The 18,348-nt window shown below is 37.7% G+C and overlaps 1 long non-coding RNA gene across 2 annotated transcripts in view; it reads left to right on the top strand.

Annotated features, from left to right (window-relative positions):
* Nucleotides 1-18,348, top strand: part of LOC143665548 (uncharacterized) — an 84,399-nt gene that overhangs the window by 13,218 nt on the left and 52,833 nt on the right. For both annotated transcript variants that reach the window (XR_013167048.1, XR_013167049.1), the window contains exon 2: nucleotides 5,651-5,937. This is a non-coding gene — a long non-coding RNA (uncharacterized LOC143665548). The remainder of the gene's footprint in view (nucleotides 1-5,650; nucleotides 5,938-18,348) is intronic.

The following is an 18,348-nucleotide window of genomic DNA, read 5'->3' as shown; positions in this document are numbered from 1 at the left end:
CAAAATTTCGTGGCTGGTAAGGGTGTAAATTGGTTACAACCATTATGGAAATAGGGAGCATCCATTATAGCTGAACTTATTTCTACCCAATAACTTAGCAATTGCACTCCTGCATGTATACCCAAGAGAAGTGAATGTATTTGTCCACTAGAGGCTATTCTAGAGCTATTCTTATGCGAGCTTTGGTTAGATAGTGCTGGTTGCCATGGTTTGCTAAACCCCAACCAGCATCACTCCTGTTAACTCTTCGGAACACCTAGGGCTTGAACTGAGACTATAAAAGTTTCATGCACTAAGTTTGCTTTCCTGGAACCTATCATTTCCAGAGGGTTCCTAGGTCAGATAAATCCTGAAACCCAGAGAGACCAGTCTCTCCAAGATTATCAATTAATTACATCCCCCTATTCTTTAGTGCCGACACCCCTCCTCAAGAAGAAAAAGTCATCATTGCCTAAAGATCTCTGTAGATTGGGAGAGGGATCAGAGGAGAGGAGGAAGGTGTAAAACAGAAAATAGGACTTAAATGAGTATGACGGCTAAATCACTAAATATTCCTTCTAACCTCCAGTGTTTTTGAGCAGCTCGAAAGAAAAATCTGAAATAATGGAATGGTAACCCATAACAAACTCTGAAATCTGTTCTGTAACTACTTGTTGAAGTGTACTTTGAAAATTATTGTTTTTCTTTGTTTTATACATATATTTCATAATTCAAAAAATGTTAAAAAATTTATAGTAGCTTGATTAATTTATAACCCCAAATTGGAACACTCTAAATCTTCATTAAGAGAAGAGTAGATTAAAAACTAAAGTGCAATATATTCATATGAGGTAATGCTATCCAAGAATAAAGAATAATAAACTGCTGCACACGATAATATACATAGTTCTCACAGACATTGTGTTGAATGAAATAGGTACAAGAATACATACTATATAATTCAATTTACATGAAGTTCAAGAACAAGTAAAACTAATGATGATAGAAGTCAGGATAGTAGTTGCCTCTGGGATAGGTATTGACTAGAAAGGGGCACAAGAGAGTATTCTGGGATGATGGAAATATTCTATATCTTGATCTGTATGGTAGTTGCATGAGTGTTTTTATATGAAAACCTTCATTGAGCTGTACATTTAAATTTTGTGAACTTTATCTTCCTTTCCTTAATACCACAGACCAAGTGGATTTAAACAACAGAAATTTATTGCCTCATAGTTCTGGAGATTATAAGTCTAAAACTGGTTTTGGCAGGATCATGCTCCCACTGAAATATGTAGGGGAGGGCACAATCTTTCCTTTCCTCTTCTAGCTTTTGGTGTTTGCTGGCAGTCCTTGGCAATCCTTGCCTTGGAGATATAGCACTTCAATCTCTGCCTCTGTTGTCACCAGCTGTTCTTCCCCCTTATGTCTGTCTCTGGTTCCAAATTTCTTATAAGGAACCAGTCATAGTGGATTAGGGCATAACTAATTCATTTTGGCTTCATATAACCACATTATCAAAGATCCTATTTCCAAATAAGGACACATTCATGAGACTGGGGGTTAGGGATTGAATATATCGGATATACAACACAGAAGACTCATCCTCTGCCTGCCCCTGCACACACACACCCCCCACATTCATGTCCTGCCACATGCAAAATACATTCACCCCATCCAAACATCCCCAAAAGTCTTACTCCAGCATCAACTCTAAGTACAAATTCTCATCTTCTAAATGATCTAAATCATGTTTGGGTGAGATTCTGTGTATGCCCATTCCTGGGCCAAATTCCTCTCCATCTGTGGACCTGTGAATCCTAGAAAACAAATTATCTGCTTCCAAAATGCAGTGATGGAATGGGCATAGGATAGGCATTCCCACTCCAAAAGGGAGAAATTGGAAAGAGAAAAGGAGTCACAGTTCCCAAGCAAATCAAACCCAGCAGGGATATTCTATTAGATTTCAAGGCCTGAGAAATAATCCTGTGTGGTCCAATGCTTGCTCTATCCCCTCCAACCACTAGGAGTCCAAAATCAAGGTGTCGGAAGGATCATGCTCCCTGTGAAACATGTAGGGAAGATTCTTCCTTGCCTCATCCTAGTGAAGCTGGAATACAGACCTAAGCATACTCCAGAGGCTGTGCTCTTATAAAGCAGTGTTGACATATCTGACACAGATACAATAACTGCCTTGGTTCCTGACAGCTTTCTGGATCCTGATCTCAGTCCCTTGAGAGAGTTGACTACTCCTTATCTTTGAATTCTCATAATTTATTCTTAAGACAAAATTTCATCTCTTTGCTAAAGTTAACTTGACTGGGTTTTAGCTAAAGGCAACCGAAAGAGCCCTGCCTCAGTATTTGGCTATGACTGAGGTTGCAGATAACAGATAGCAGAGAAACTGAAGCTGACTTAATAATGATGGGGACTGATTAACTTGGTTATGAAGTAGTGAATCTTTGCCTGGGCTTGCTCCAATAGTGTCTTGGAACTCAAGACTATATAATCACTGAGGTAGGGCACTAGAGAGCTTGGTAGCCCAAAATAAAAATGTTATAGGGCAGGCCACAGTGGCTCAGCAGGCAGGGTTCTCGCCTGCCATGCTGGAGACCTGGGTTCGATTCCTTGTGCCTGCCCATGCAAAAATTAAAAAAAAAAAAAGATGTTATAGTGTGTTGGTTATTACATATGGACTTTCAAAAACTACATTAGAAACTAGAAGAATTCTCAAGATTCTCAGATAAAAGTATATTAGAGCAAATTGCTAAATTCACTAAGTTTGACAATTATCAGAAACCATTCTACCTGTAGTTTGTGGTCTAAGAATATAAAGATTGTATCAAGAAATTACTCGAGACTCTTTGAATTGCAACATAATTTTTGCCACATTTTTTCTAACATTGAAGGTTTTACATTTAACAGCAGAAAATAGAATCTTGGCAATAGGTATAGGACTCTCAAGGAAGGAGGAAGTGATATTCAGGAACGCCAATTCCTCAACTTCTTCCAAAACACTTTCCACTGCCTATCCCCTTCCACGCCTTACAAAAATATGACGTTCCCTAACACTGCTTATCAATAGCCACTAGGCTTGGAATGCATTATGTGTCCAAGGATATCACTAAAAGGTAAATTGCAAGCTGTTATGCCCATTTTTTCCCTTGTATGTTTTGAGGCCAAAGCAGAGAGCAGTAGGGATGGGCAGAGTCTCAGCTCTTGCTAAGAAACAGAAGTCTAATAGAATTGACAACTTAAGGAAAAACTTGACCCACTAAGCTAAATATAAAAGGAATGTCCCCTTTTTGTCCCCAAAAGAAAATTGGCAGGCAGTCCTCCTCAGTAGAGCAGTTGGATGCCATAAAAACCCCAAATCTGCAGTAAACTCAGCTTTTCAGGCACCTCTTCTTCTTCAGTACTGTGGAGTCTGTACCAGCCAGAATATGGTAGCTCTGCCCCAAATGAGGAACCTCAGTATCTCTTCTCAGGATTCTTTGGATTCTGTAAAAAGGAATCCAAATAGGTGTAGCCAGAATAACGGTTAGGAAAACAGGTCAATAACCTCATGCTTTGTAAGATTTTGAGCTGTAAGGCATGCAACTAGGTGAATGAACCTTGAGGACATTATGTTGAGTGAAATAAACCAGGAATGGAAAGACAAATATTAAACTGCCTCCCTAATATGGACTAACTATAATGTGCAAACTCTGAAATTGAATTTGAAAGCATAAGTTATCAGGTGAACGCCTATTATAAAGGTTCCTAGATTGTAAACTCTTACAGCAGTCACATCTCTTCCAGAGTTGTAACTGTTATTTCTAAATTTTGAGATGCTGAGCTCTTGGTGTAAAACCTGGTCATTTCCTGGAACTTTGAGTATCTGAGTGACACCTGAGACTCAGAGCTAGATTTCTGCAGCTATGAAAGTCTGCATTACCCCATACAGCAACTATTTAAAAGCTGAACAATAGAATAGACTTCAATTAGAAATATGAATGAAGCTGATCTGATTAGGGCTAAGGTAGATCAGAATACAGAGTAAAGAATGATTTTGATTGTATTTTAAAAATTCAACTTCTGAGCGAGACCAAAGGAAGAGGTGTTTATTTGGTGCAAAATTTATATTTTCTGTAGCACACTATGTAATTTAACTTGTATGGTCAGTTTATTCAAATACCACAATTACATGGAACCTTGAATAAGAAGTGAGATCTTGTTGGTTTATACAGGTTAGTGTGATGTCCTAAAACATCCCACAGTAATCTGGGCAGAAGATTCAAAAGTGTTTGCAAAATCCCCTTGAGGGACTGGGAAAAAAGTAGAAAGATTAAACTTCCTTACTTGAAGAAGACCTGATATTCTCATGAACATTGGGGACAACAAATTTAAGAGGCCAAGCCCTTGATCTTGGGGCCTGCCCTTATACAACTTATTCCTGCAAAGGAGAGGCAAAGACTACTTATAATTACCTGAGAAAGTCACCCCAAGAGAACCTGTTTTGTTGCTCAGATGTGGCCTCTCTCTCTCTAAGCCAACTCCCTGGGTAAACTCACTGCCCTCTCACCTACATGGGACTTGACTCCCAGGGGTGTAATTCTCCCTGGCAACGTAGGACATGACTCCCAGGGATGAGTCTGGCCTGGCATCATGGGATTGAGAAAGACTTCTTGACTAAAAGGGGGAAGAAAAACAAAGTTTTAGTGGCTGGGAGATTTCAAATAGAGTCAAGAGGTCATTCTGGAGTTCATTCTTAATCATTATATAGATAGTCTTTTTCAGTTTTTGGTGTTGCAGTAGCTAGAGGGCAATGCCTGAAACTGTAGAACTATCATCCAATACCCTTGATTCTTTTTTTTTTTTAAAGTTTTGGAACAGCTTATTTAAAAATCATTAAAACCCCCTACTGGAGAACTGATAATAAATAATACTCATTTTTTTTGTTTTTAACTTTTTAAAATTTTGAAATATAAAATATATACAAAAAAGCAATAAATTTCCAAGTACATTTTAACAAGTAGTTATAGAACAGATTTTAAAGTTTGGTATAGGTTACAGTTCCACAATTTTTTGTTTTTTCTTCTAGCTTCTCCAAGACACTGGAGATCAACTGAAATATCAATATAATGATTCAGCAGTCATATTCAGTTGTTAAATCCTATCTTCTCTGTTATACTCTTCCTTCTTTTTAAATAGCATATATACATAAAAGCAATAAATTTAAAGTACATTGCAACAATTAGTTGTAGAACAGATTCGATACCCTTGATTTTTTTGTTGTTGTTGTTTTTGACATGGGCAGGCACTGGGAATCAAACCTGGGTCCCTGGCATGGCAGGCGAGAATTCTCCCTGCTGAGCCACCATTGCACCACCCAATACCCTTGACTCTTGAAGATTAATGTGTAACTATATGGCTTTTAGGATGTGACCGTGTGATTGTGAAAACCTTGTGACTGGCACTCCCTTTATCCAGTGCATGGACAGATAAGCAAGAAAATAAAGACAATAAAATAAGAGGAGTGGATAAGACGTATGGGATGTTTTGGGTGTTCTTTTTTACTTTTATATTCTTATTTTTATTACTTTTGGAGTAATGAAAATGTTCAAAAATCAATTGATGATAAATGCACAACTATGTGATGAGACTGTGAACCATTAATTGTGTATTTTAGGTGATTATGAGGTATGTAAATATATCTCAATAAAATTGTATTTAAAAAAAGAGAGAGAGAGAGGACCCACAGATGCTTGGAGACAAAATGTATAAGCAAAGACTCATATAACCTGAAGGACCCAGAACCTGGAGAGAGCTGAGAGAAGCTAAGATATGAAAGCCAGAGTTTTCCTGAAGAAACCAAGAGAGAACCCACGGATGCTTAGAGAGAGAAAGCCACTGGAATCAGAAGCTGAAAGCAATGAACCAGGAGCAAGGACCAGCAGATGCCAGTCATGTGTCCAGGTATCTTATTAATGTCTTCTTTCGGTTATTTCCATGGCTTTAGAACTATAGGCTTGTAACCTTATGAATCCTCTTTATAAAAGCAAAAAAAAATATTAAGGGCCTATTATTTACTATCCCACTCCTGCTGAATGCCATATATGCTCTAGTTGGTCTAGTTAAATTTATATTTTGGTCCACAGGTTGCAGAATTCATTCAAATATTTCTTGAGGGCTGCTATATGCCTATCTTTAGGCCAGATACCAAGAAAACTTTGTTAAGGTGGGCACAAGCTTTTCTCAGTTGGAATTGATATTATAGATTGAGGGAGACTGAGGAGAGAGTCTTGATGAATAAGAAAGTAACATGGTTAAAGATTGGGATGAGTTATAAAAAGGAAAGTTGCAGTAATGATAGAGCAAGTAAGGAGAGACATACTTAAATGGGAGGAGGGTTATGGTGGTCAGAGAAGGCTTCCTTGCACAGTAGCCAGAAGGATAAGATGGAACCTGTTTAGAAAAAAGCATATGGAGAGGAGGGTTGGAAAATAAGTGCAAAGATCCTAAATTAGGGTGGGGTTGTCACTTCTGAAAAACTGAAAGGAGGCAGGTATAGCTAAGGCTTGGAAAGTGAGAAGTTGAGTTGATATTATGTTGAAGAGACAAAGAGTCCACTATGATTTAGAGTCTTGTGGACTATGGCAAACATTTGGGGTTTAATTCCAAACACAAGAGGATGCCGTTGAAAGTTTCTATACAGAAGAGTAGCATAATCTGATTTACTTTTGACAAGATTATTCTAGCTACTATGAGGTAGTGGATAATAATAGCAAGGGTGGAAACTGGCTCTCCATCCTTTAGCTCTTCAACTGATAAGCTAATTTAATATATAATGGGCATTAGGATTAGAGGGGTATTTGGTTATGTAAAGAAGAAGGAATCAAGATAAATTTTGAAGTAACTACTTAAGCTGAGGTCCTCTTACCATATAGTTAGCATTTAAATTTATAAATCAATAAATAGCAGCATAAGCACATTATTTGGAAATGTGGACATAAATACAAAAATAAGTAGCTAGCAGTATTGATGGTAGTTAAGTATGAGAAGAGTGGGAAAGGAAACTGTTGTTATTTTTTAATTATTTACTGTAAAAAGGATAGAGAGGGGTGGGGTGGTGATAGATGAAAGAGCCAAAGAGGGATTTTTTTTAAAAGGTAGAAAATACTAACATATTTTTATTGGCAGAAATTATATAAGCAAGGAGTAAACACTTGGTGCTGAAAAGTAGGTGAGTGGGAAAGTTAAAGTGAAATGTTGAGAAGAAAAGATAGGTGTCAAGAATTAGAATTTCCTATGATAAGAGAAATGACACTTTTCCAGTTTTAACAGAAGAAAACTGAGGAGGTTTGTACAGGTGCAGAGAAGTTTGAATACTTGTTGGAATGAAAATAGGGTAAATGGTCTCTGATGGCTTCTCATTTGAAATGAATCATGGAGTAGGGTTATCAGCTGAGAATAGGCAAGGTTAAGTGATTTCAGGAAACAGGAAAAAATATGACATTTTTACCTCAAAGAATGTGACGATGAACTTCCTTGGGAAGCGTAGTAGGGTTGCCAGATTGGCTAGATTGTTCTTTTGTGGTCTGTGGTTATGAATTTAAAGAGAAGCCAATCGGCTAGTTTTCTTTCCTTATTAAGTTGCTTGGGTCTGTGCACAGAGAAGTAAATGAGTTCAAGCAGGTTTTGGTTTTTGCCATGTGAGTTAAGCAGAGGGAGATAGGGCCAAGACAGTCATTATGTTTGAATAGGTATGGTGTCATGGATTGAATCGTGTTGCCCATAAAGACGTGTTCAAGTTCTAGCCCCTGGTTCTGTGGCTGTGAACCCCATAGGTAAACAGGATCTTTGTAGATGTTATTAGTTAAGGTGAGGACAAACTGAGTCAGTGTGGGCCTTAATCTAATATGACCAGGCATCCTTATAAGCAGGAAATTTGGACACTGTAGTAAGAGACAGTGGGGGACGATGGGGAGAGAGATAGCCAAAAACAGAAGCAGAGACTGAGTTATGCATTGCTTACTAGAAAGCCACCACTAGAAAGCTTGGAAGAAAGCATTATCTTGCTGACACCTTGATTTTGCACTTCTAGTCTCTAAAACTGAAACAATAAATTCCCTAGTTTGCCCTAGCAAACTAAGACAGATGGTTATAATAAGGAGCCATGAAATCAAAACTGAGTAAGCATATGTGTTAGTTTGTAAGTTGCCAGGATGTAATGTGCAAAACTGGAATGGCTTTTAATAAGTTATAAGTTTACAGTACTGAGCCTATAAAAATGTCCAAAGTAAGGCATCCAGGGAAAGATACCTTAATTCAAGGAAAGTTAGTGGATCAGAAATACCTCTGTCAGCTGGTAAGTCCCGTAGCTGGCATCTGCAGGTCCCTTGCTCTTAGGCTCTGTTCTAGTTTGCTAGCTGCTGGAATGCAATATACAAGAATCAGAATGTCTTTTAAAAAAGAGAATTTAATAAGTTGCTAGTTTACAGTTCTAAGGCTGAGAAAATGTCCCAATTAAAACAAGTCTATAGAAATGTCCAATCAAAGGTATCCAGGGAAAGATACCTTGGTTCAAGAAGGCCGATGAAGTCCAGGTTTTTTTCTCTCATCTGGAAAGGCACATGGCAAACACAGTCACAGTTTCTCTCTTGGCTGGAAGGGTACATGGCAAGCAAGACATCATCTGCTAGCTTTTTCTCCTGGCTTCCTGTTTCATGAAGCTCCCCGGGAGGTGTTTTCCTTCTTCATCTCCTAAGGTCACTGGCTTGTGGACTCTCTGCTTCTCGTGGCTATGTCGTTCTTCTGTGCTCTCTCTGAATATCTCATTCTCCAAAATGTTTCCTCTTTTCTAGGACTCCAGAAACTTATCAAGACCCACCCAAATGAGTGGAGACATGTCATCACTTAATCCAGCTTAACAACCACTCTTGATTAAATCACATCTCCAGGGAGATGATCTCATTACAGTTTCAAACATACAGTATTGAATAGGGATTATTCTGCCTTTACGAAATGGGATTTTGATTAAAACATGGCTTTTCTAGGGGACATACATCCTTTCAAACCAGCACAGGCTCCAATGTTTTCAGTGTCTGTTCCTATGGGGATTCCTCACCTTGCTTCTTGGGAGCTGGCTTTCATCTCTTGGCATCCCTTGGCTCTCTCCAGGTTCCGGCTTGTTAACATCTCATGGTGATGTCTCCTGGGCTCCAGGCATCTCCAAATATCCTGGTCTCTGTTCTCTAAAGAAACTGTTCTCCAAGCATCTACATCTGCTCTTATCTGTTGGCTCTGAGGCTTTTGTCATTTTTGACTGTCTTCAAAATGGTTCCCCTTTTAAAGGATTCCAGTAAACTAATCAATGCCCACCTTGAATGGGTGGAGTCACATCTCCATCTAATCAAAAGGACACCCCCACAACTGGGCATGTCACATGCCCCTGCAGATAATCTAATCAAAAGTTTTCTAGCATGTGGAGGGAACTGCCTGAAAATGTAGAGCTGTGTTCCAGTAGCCATGTTTCTTGATGATGATTGTATAATGATATAGCTTTCACAATGTGACTGTGTGACTGTGAAAACCATGTATCTGATGCTCCTTTTATATACCTTGTCAACAGATGAGAGGAACATATGGAATAAAAATAAATAATAGGGGGAACAAATGTTAAAATAGATTTAGTTTGAAATGCTAGTGATCAATGAATGGGATCAGTAAGGGGTATGGCATGTAAATTTTTTTTTCTCTGTTTGTTATATTTTTCTGTTGTCTTTTTATTTCTTTTTCTGAATTGATGCTAATGTTCTGGGAAATGATCACGATGATGAATATGCAATTATGTGATGATATTGTGAATTGCTGAGTGTATGTGTTGGGAATGTTTGTGTTTCTTGTAATTTTTTTTAATTAATAAAAAATAAAAAAATAAAAATAAAAAGTTTTCCAGCATGCATTATTGAGTCAGAATAAAAATAAAATCCACAAGATTGAATCAGGATTAAAACATGGCTTTTCTAGAGTACATAGTATTTTCAAACTGGCACAGCATGAAAGTGAAAACAGTAATGGAGTCAATGAATTGAAGTTCAGCTCAAACTAAACTGAGCTGAAAGAATAGAAGGTTGCCTGATAAGCATTCTCAAATTGATATTTCAGTGGTAGTGCATTACCGGTGTTTACATGACCCAGGTTTAGTCCAGGATGTGAACTGAGGTTGAGTAATAGTCTTTGGAGGTGATGAGGTTAAGTATCTAAGAGACAATTGTGTTAGGTGATTCATCCACATATATTTTGAGTCATCAAAAATGACTATGTGTAGGCTTGGAAAGGAAATGATAGTAAACCAGGAACTAAAGTTTACTTTAGAAAATGGATGGCAGTAGAAGGCTGGTCATTGGTAGAACTGAAAGTTCCTGCATTTTGGAACTTATATTGCTATGAAGGGAACCAGAAAATGAATATATATTATATCAGGTATATCAGGTAAGTGCGCCTAAAAAAAGGACATACTGAGGGAGATACAGGGTAATGGGGATATTTTGAACAGAGAGCCAAAGAGAGTCTCTCTGATGAGGTAACAGACATCTAAGCCAATACCTGAATAAAGGAAAGAAGAGAGACTTACATGTATTTGGCAAGGGAAGGGACATTCCAGTAGAAGAAAGAGCAAGGACAAAAGCCCGAAAGCCAGCGTGGGGGTTGGTATGTTGTACAACAGCAAAAACACTAGTGTGTCTTCAGTAGAGTAAGCACTCATGTACTAATTTTTGTATTAACTCTGATTTGAGGAATACTCCTTTGGCTGGAAGCTTCTTTGTTTCTTTTTATCTTTTAATTTTTCCATAGGTTTTAACTTTCCACCTACCTGAAATTTGAAGTAGACTTGATTTAACAATTATGATATATGGCTTGAATGCTTCTTTTAAAATATCAAGCTGATTTTACAGTTTCTTGACATTTGTTATTATGGCTCATCTAGGTTTTTCCCCTCTGTCTAGTTAATATCACTTTAATTAGAGAAATTTAAGTGAAAATTGCATTAAGTAAGATATATATGTCACTAACAAAACTTCCAGAGAAGGTGGTAGAAGAGCTTCAGGAGTCATATGAAATGATTAATGGAGACAAAGAGGTATATTTAAAGGACAGGGAAAATAAATACCATTACCTTGCCTAGCTTTGATGTCCTATAAGTCTACATGGTTAAATTATGAAGCAGTTTTAAGTGACAAAACATTAATAAAGTTAGACATTTTCAAAATTGTTCAAACTTATTTTTTCTAAAAATCTATCATTATAGGACAAAGTACAGTCCAATAAAACTGCTGCAAGGAAGATGGTCGCTTGGGAATATGTTTTAGATGTCCGTGAATGTTGGAAAACATCATAGAATGATGCACTAAATGGCTTCTAAGAGAATAGTGGGTAATCCTAGTATAAATTAACTCAATGAAAATGAAATTACTTCTAAGTGGCATGTGTTTGTATTTATTTGTATCTGTTTAAAAGAACACTGAAAGGATACATAAGAAACTAATAAAAGAAGTATCCTATCATGCATGGATAGTGGGAGAACTTGATGGAGGGTACAGGAGTGGGAGTAAGAATTTCAATTTCTGTATATTTTTGGAGCTTCTGAATTATGTGACTATATTACCTGTTCAAACAAAAAATATTTAAAAAAATTTTTAAATCATCAGTTGTGGCTGTGATAATTTCTTGGGACTAGCAATTAGTAACTATAGGTAATTGTTAAAGTATTTATTATTCTGAATAAATTAGTTCTTAATATCTTCAATGGCCTCAAACTCAATATTGCAAGCTTCAGAGATGGTGATGTTCCTAAACACATGCATGAACTGCAGATATGGTGGGATCTTATCCTGACATTAGAATAGGGCCTAGGGGTGACATGGTTAGTGCCATATAAATTAGTTCAATTAGTGATTATCTAAGATTTGCATTTCAAAAGATTAAACCCTGTAACTTGCCTCCCGTCTTAAATATGGAATTCTTGTGAGTCTATTGATTCTGGTTAATACTTTACTAATAAATGTGACTATATTACATTTGAATTTTAATTTTCCCATAAGACTATAAATGTCTCATTCAGCAATGTAAGTAGATCTTTGCACTGATTTTCCCATTACTCTCTTTTAATTATTAAATGATAGCAATGACATAGTGACTAAGAATTGAAATTCCTTAGCCTGGCTCATCAGAAACCCTCCACACTTTTACCACACTCAGCTTTCTACATTTATCCCACTTCCTTCCTATCCAAATTATTTAGTTATCATGTCCAAGACATATTTTTAATCCCTCCTCTGAGGCTCATATATTCCCTCTACCTGGAATTTAACCCTCCTCCCACATTAAAAGTCCATTTGCACTTTCAAGGCTTCAGCTCCATAAATTCTCTGACCACACCAACGTTCTATGATCTCTCCATCTTTTAAAACCCTATAGAATTTTTTCCAGTGCTGCTGTCACTTAGATTTTTATTTTGCGAGTTATGTATGCATGTATATATGTATATATCTAGTATCTATCTATCATCTATCTACCTTTCTTTCTTTCCTTTTCTCTTCTTTTCTTCCTTCCTTCCTTCTTTTCTTCCTTCCTTCCTTCCCTCCTTCCTTCCTTCCTTCCTTCCTCCCTCCCTCCCTCCCTCCCTCCCTTCCTTCCTCCCTCCCTCCCATCTATTGATCTAGCTAATCTCTCTAGGCTTAAAATCAGTCAGTATAGTTTTGTTCTCCTTCCAAACTATATGTCAAAACTTTCACCTTTTCTCCATTTCCACTGCCATTTCCCTTATTCTAGCCACATCGTCTATTATTCTAGCCATCTCTCTGCTATACTAGAACACGATCATCTACTTTTCCTACTTCTGTTTCTTCTCTGCCCAACTCTCCCATATCTTCTCTCCAAATAGAAACCAGAGGGAATCTTTAAAACATAGAACAAATTATTTTGCTCCATTGCTTAATACTCTTTAGGAAAAAGTCAAGCTTCTTTTCATGATCCTGCAAGAGCCTGCATGATCTCATTTCAATCTAACACTTCAAAGTCCTAATCCCTCTCATTGTCCCCCTTTTCATTAAGTTTCAGCAATTGGCCTCCTTTCTGTCTTCATACCTTCCAAATTCTTTCCCATTTGTAGGCTTTTGCCCTGGTTGTTTGTATGCCTGGAATGCTTTTCTCAGCTCTTCCCATGTGGGACTATTTGTCATCATTTAGGTCTCAGTCCAGATGTCACTTCCTCAACAAGGCCTTCTGTACAACATTATGTAAGGAGGGCCTCATCACTTTTTCAAATAACCTTGTTTATTTCCTTCATGGTAATGATGATGATTAATAGTTACATTATTGCTTACTTGTCTATTATTTTCTCCCCCACTGGAAGGTAAGCTTCCTGATAAACTGATATGAAGATATATTAAAAGTAAATTTTTCAGGATTTTTTAAAAGAAGCAAGTAAAAATTCCAGGTAAAACAAATGGTATACCAAAAGAAAGTAAACTCAGTACTCTATTGCCATCTTCTTCATGATCATAACAATGTAAACCTGTTAATTGGTTTAAATAAACATGGTGATATAATTCTATTACAAGGTAGAGGGAAGTGAAAGTAGTGTTTTAGTACTACTAATATTTAGCACTCAGATAGTGAGCTGAATGCCCACAGTTGTAGTTGGTGTTATTGATCCACTATCCATTCTGCCTTTCCGCTATTGCATAGTGCCATGAAGTCCAGCTTCAGAGGTCAGTCTGATTAATCTAAATGGATTAGGATAATCCTATTCTCTTCATCATTTTAATGAGTTTGTGTATGGACAAGTCTAAGTCAATAAATTCATGATACTCTCAAGGCCATAGAGGCTGGTTAAGCAATGGGCATGTGACCCAGTTTGGAATAAAAATCAAGGGAAGATGTATCTAGAAATTCAGAAAACAAGATTTCCTTATTCTAATGTGAAAATCAGTGAGTGAACCTCTTTCTTCATCTGGATATTAGTTTGTCAATGTGAAACCAGGAAATTCTACGTGTCTTGCAATCTAAGGATGAAAACATCACACAGAGAATAGAACTGAGGGAACCACAAAGAAATGGAGCCAGAATCACTGGATAAAGTCAGCTTTGGGAAACATCATAAACTAATGGCTTCCAGATGTAGAAATCAACCCATTTTCTTATTGCTTAAACCAAATGGATTGAGATTTGTGTAAATAGAAGCTGAGGCATCATAACTCAAAACCCTACTATTCTTAGAAAGGAATCAAGATATAATGTCTCATAATGTCTAAAATATGTAATATTCTTTCATTGATTATAACAAAGACAATATACCAAAGCTAAATGTCAATAAGAGGGGAATATAAGGAAGGGGAATGGGATTTTTTTTCTTCCTTTTCAGAAGAAATGTTAGTGTTCTTATAGAGATTGTGGTGGTGAATGTAAAACTATGTGATTATACCCGGAGCCATTGACAGTACACTTAGAATGGATTGTATGGTGTGTGTGCTGGTTTGAAACTTTTATGTTCCCAGAAAAGCCATGTTTTAATCCTGATCTAATCTTGTGGGGGGCAGACCTATTGTTCAGGTGGGAAGCTTGTATTGGATTGTTTCCATGGAGATGTGACACACCCATTTGCATGGAACCTTTTGAGTACATTACTCCCACAGAAATGACAAGACCCAATTGTAGGTGTGGCCCTTTGCTTAGATAGAGATGTGACTCCACCCATTCAGGTGGGTCTTCATTAGTTTATTAGAGTCCTATTCTAGATTGCTAGCTGCTGGAATGCAATATACCAGAAGCAGAATGTCTTTTAAAAGGGGGAATTTAATAAATCTCAAGTTAACAGTTTTTAGGCTGTGGAAATATCCCAATTAAAGCAAGTCTATAGAAATATCCAATCTAAGGCATATAGGGAAAGATACCTTGATTCAAGAAGTCCATTGAAGTTCAGGGTTTCTCTCTCAAGTGGAAAGGCACATGATGAACATGGTCAGCATTTCTCTCTCGCTGTAAGGGCACATGGCGAACATAGTGTCATCTGCTATTTTCCTCTCCAGCTCCCCCCGAGGCATTTTCTTTTTTCATTTCCAAAGGTCGTTGGCTGGTGGGCTCTCTACCTTGTGGTTCTGTGGCATTCTCTGTTGTGGTTTTCTCATGGCTCTGTCATTCTTCTCTCCTCTCTCTGAATCTCCCACTTTCCAAAATGTTTCCTCTTTTATAGGATTCCAGTAAAGTAATCAAGACCCACCTAGAATGGGTGGAGACATATCTCCACCTAATCCAGTTTAACACCCACTTTTGAGTGAGTCACATCTCCATGGAGATAATCTAATGAAAGTTTCCAACATGCAGTACTGAATAGGAATTAGAAGAAATGGCTGCCATTACAAAATGTGATCAGGACTAAGACATGGCTTTTCTAGGGTACATGCATCCTTTCAAACTGGCACAAGTCCTTTAAAAGAAGAAATATTTTGGAAAAGCATTCAGAGCTGACACAAATACAGATGTTTGGAGAATAGTTGCTTCAGAGCTGACAGACACATGGATGTTTGAAGATGCTTGGAGCCCAACAGACATCTCCATATGCCTTATCATGAGATGTTAAGCAAGTCAGAACCTGGAGAGAACCAAGGGAAGCCAAGAGATGAAAGCTAGCCCAGGAGAAGCAAAGTGAGGAACCCCCACAGGAACAAAGGCTGAAAGCTACAGGGCCCAGGAACAAGGGACCAGCAAATGCCAGCCATGCACCTTCCCAGTTGACAGAGGTGTTCCAGACCCATTGGCCTTACTTGAATTAAGGTATCTTTCCCTGAGTGCCTTAGTTTGGGCATTTTTATAGTCATGGAACTGTAAACTTGTAACATATTAAATTCCCATTTTAAAAGGGAATAAAATCTGGTATTATTGTATTCTAGTAGCTTAGCAAACTAATATGGTGGCATTATACACAATTTGCAGTGGATGGAGGAGGTCTAAGGGTACATCAACTGATGATGGAAGGGTGAACTATGGAATTTACTATGACAGAATATTGAGCGGCTACAAGAAGGATTAAAGTTGTGTGGCATGCGACTAGGTTAATGATCCTTGAGGACATTATATTCAGTTAAATAAGCCAAGACTATACAAAAGGACAACTATTGTATAGTCTCACTGATATAATCCAACTATAATGAGCAAACTCTGAGAATTGAATTGGAGAGCATTGGTTATCAAGGAATAGAAGGTGGGCAGAACTGGGCAATCAATGATTAAGGAGTACGGAATGTTCAGTAAGTATCATTGTAAAGGTTCTTAGATTGTAAGGTGTTATAGCAGTCACATCTATTCCTGAGCTATTTTTGTTGTTATTGTTTGTTTTTTTTTTTTATGCTGTATAGCAGGGGTCATATTTCATTCTTTTTCCATGTGAGTATCCCGTTATTGCAGCATCATTTGTTGAATTTTTTTTTGTTGTTTGTTTGCTTTTTGTTTGTTTGTTTGGGGAAGTGCTTGGGCTGGGAATAAAACCCAGGTCTCCCACATGGCAGGCAATAATTCTACCACTGAACTACCCTTTCACCCCCTCTTGAGTTTTAATGATTATTTCTAAAATCTAAGATGCTGTGCTCTTTGTATATAACCTGGTAGTTAGAACTTTTTGTATCAGTATGACACCAGAGGCTCAGAATTAGAGTTTTATACCTCTTAACATCAGCATTACACCATACAGCAACTGTTAAGCTGAAAATGAGATCAGACTTCAATTAGACATATGAATGAAATGGATCTGGTAAGGACTAAGGTAAATCAAAATACTGGGCAAAGGATCATATTGTCTGTATTTTAAAACTTCAAGTTCTGTGTTAGAGCAAAGTAAGAGATTTTTATTTTTGTCTAAAATCTAAAAATTTTTGTGATATACTATCTAATTTAAGTTTTATGGCCAGTGTATTTAAACAGCCAAATCACATGGAACCTAGAATAGGGAATGAAATCTTGTGATTTTACACAGGTTAAAGCAATACTCTGATACATTGCAGAGTATTTTGGACAAAAGATACCAAAATATTTGCAAAGGCACTATTTTAGTTTGCTAACGCTGCCAGAATACAACACAGCAAAGACAGATTGGCTTTTAATAAGGGGATTTATTTAGTTAAAAATTTATAGTTTTTCAGAGGATAGGCAGCTAGCTTTCATCTGAGGTTCTGTATTACATGGGAAGGCACTGGGTTCCAATGGCCTTCCACAAGGCAATTGCTTTCTGCATCTCCAAATGTCTATGCTGAGCTGGGAGTGCTGAGATGAGGTATGCTAACCTGCTGAGCTCTCTTCTTACCTCTCACTTTTAAGCCTCCAGCTAATTAAATTAAACCTCACTTTTTGTGGAAGATACTCTCCTTAACTGATCACAAATGTAGTCAGCCATAGATGAATCTCATACACTGATGATTTAAGTCCACAGCAACAGAACAGTGGGGCATCATTAGTTGACTAAGTGGACACTTAAACTTAGAACCTAACTAACACAGTCTCCTTGAGGGATTGGGAAAACTGTAGACCTATCAATCTTCCCCATCTGAGGAATTCCTAATATTATCTCAAGCATTAGGGATTCCTAATTTAATAAGCTAAGCCCTCAATCTTGAGGCATGCCCTCATGAAACAATGGCAAAGCTAAGCCTACTTATAATTATACCTAAGAGTCACCCCAGAGAATCTCTTTTGTGGCTCAGATGGAACCTCTGTCTTTAAGCCAACTCTGAAAATAAACTCACTACCCTCCTGCCTACATGAGACATGACTCTCAGGTATGTAAATCTCCCTGGCAACATGGGACATGACTCCCAGGGATGAGCCTGACCCTGGCATCATGGGATTGAGAATGCCTTCTTGACCAAAAGGGGGTGTGCTGGTTTGAAAGGATGTATGTACCCTAGAGAAGTATCATAATCAGGTTCATGTGTCAACTTGGCCAGATGGTGGTACCTGTTTGTCTAGTTGGGCAAATGCTGGCCTGTCTGTTGCAATGAGGACATTTCATAGAATTAGATCATGAGCATGTTAGCTACACCACAGCTGATTCCATTTGTAATCAGCCAAGGGGAGTGTCTTCTTTAATGAGTGATGCTTAATCTAATCACTGGAAGCCTTTTAAGGAGGATTCAGAAGAAACAGGCTCTCTTCCTGCTTCAGCCAGCAAGCCTCTCCTGTGGAGTTCATCCAGACCCTCCATTGGAATCGTCAGCTTCACAGTCTCCCCTACAGATTTTGGACTCAATGTTCCCATGGTTACTTGAGATACTTTTATAAATTTTATATTGATGGATATTTCCTATTGATTCTGTTTCTCTAGAGAACCCTAAC

Source organism: Tamandua tetradactyla, chromosome 21 (genome assembly GCF_023851605.1).
Source record: "Tamandua tetradactyla isolate mTamTet1 chromosome 21, mTamTet1.pri, whole genome shotgun sequence".
Taxonomy (NCBI): Eukaryota; Metazoa; Chordata; class Mammalia; order Pilosa; family Myrmecophagidae; genus Tamandua; species Tamandua tetradactyla.
This window is presented reverse-complemented; position numbering and strand designations above follow the sequence as displayed.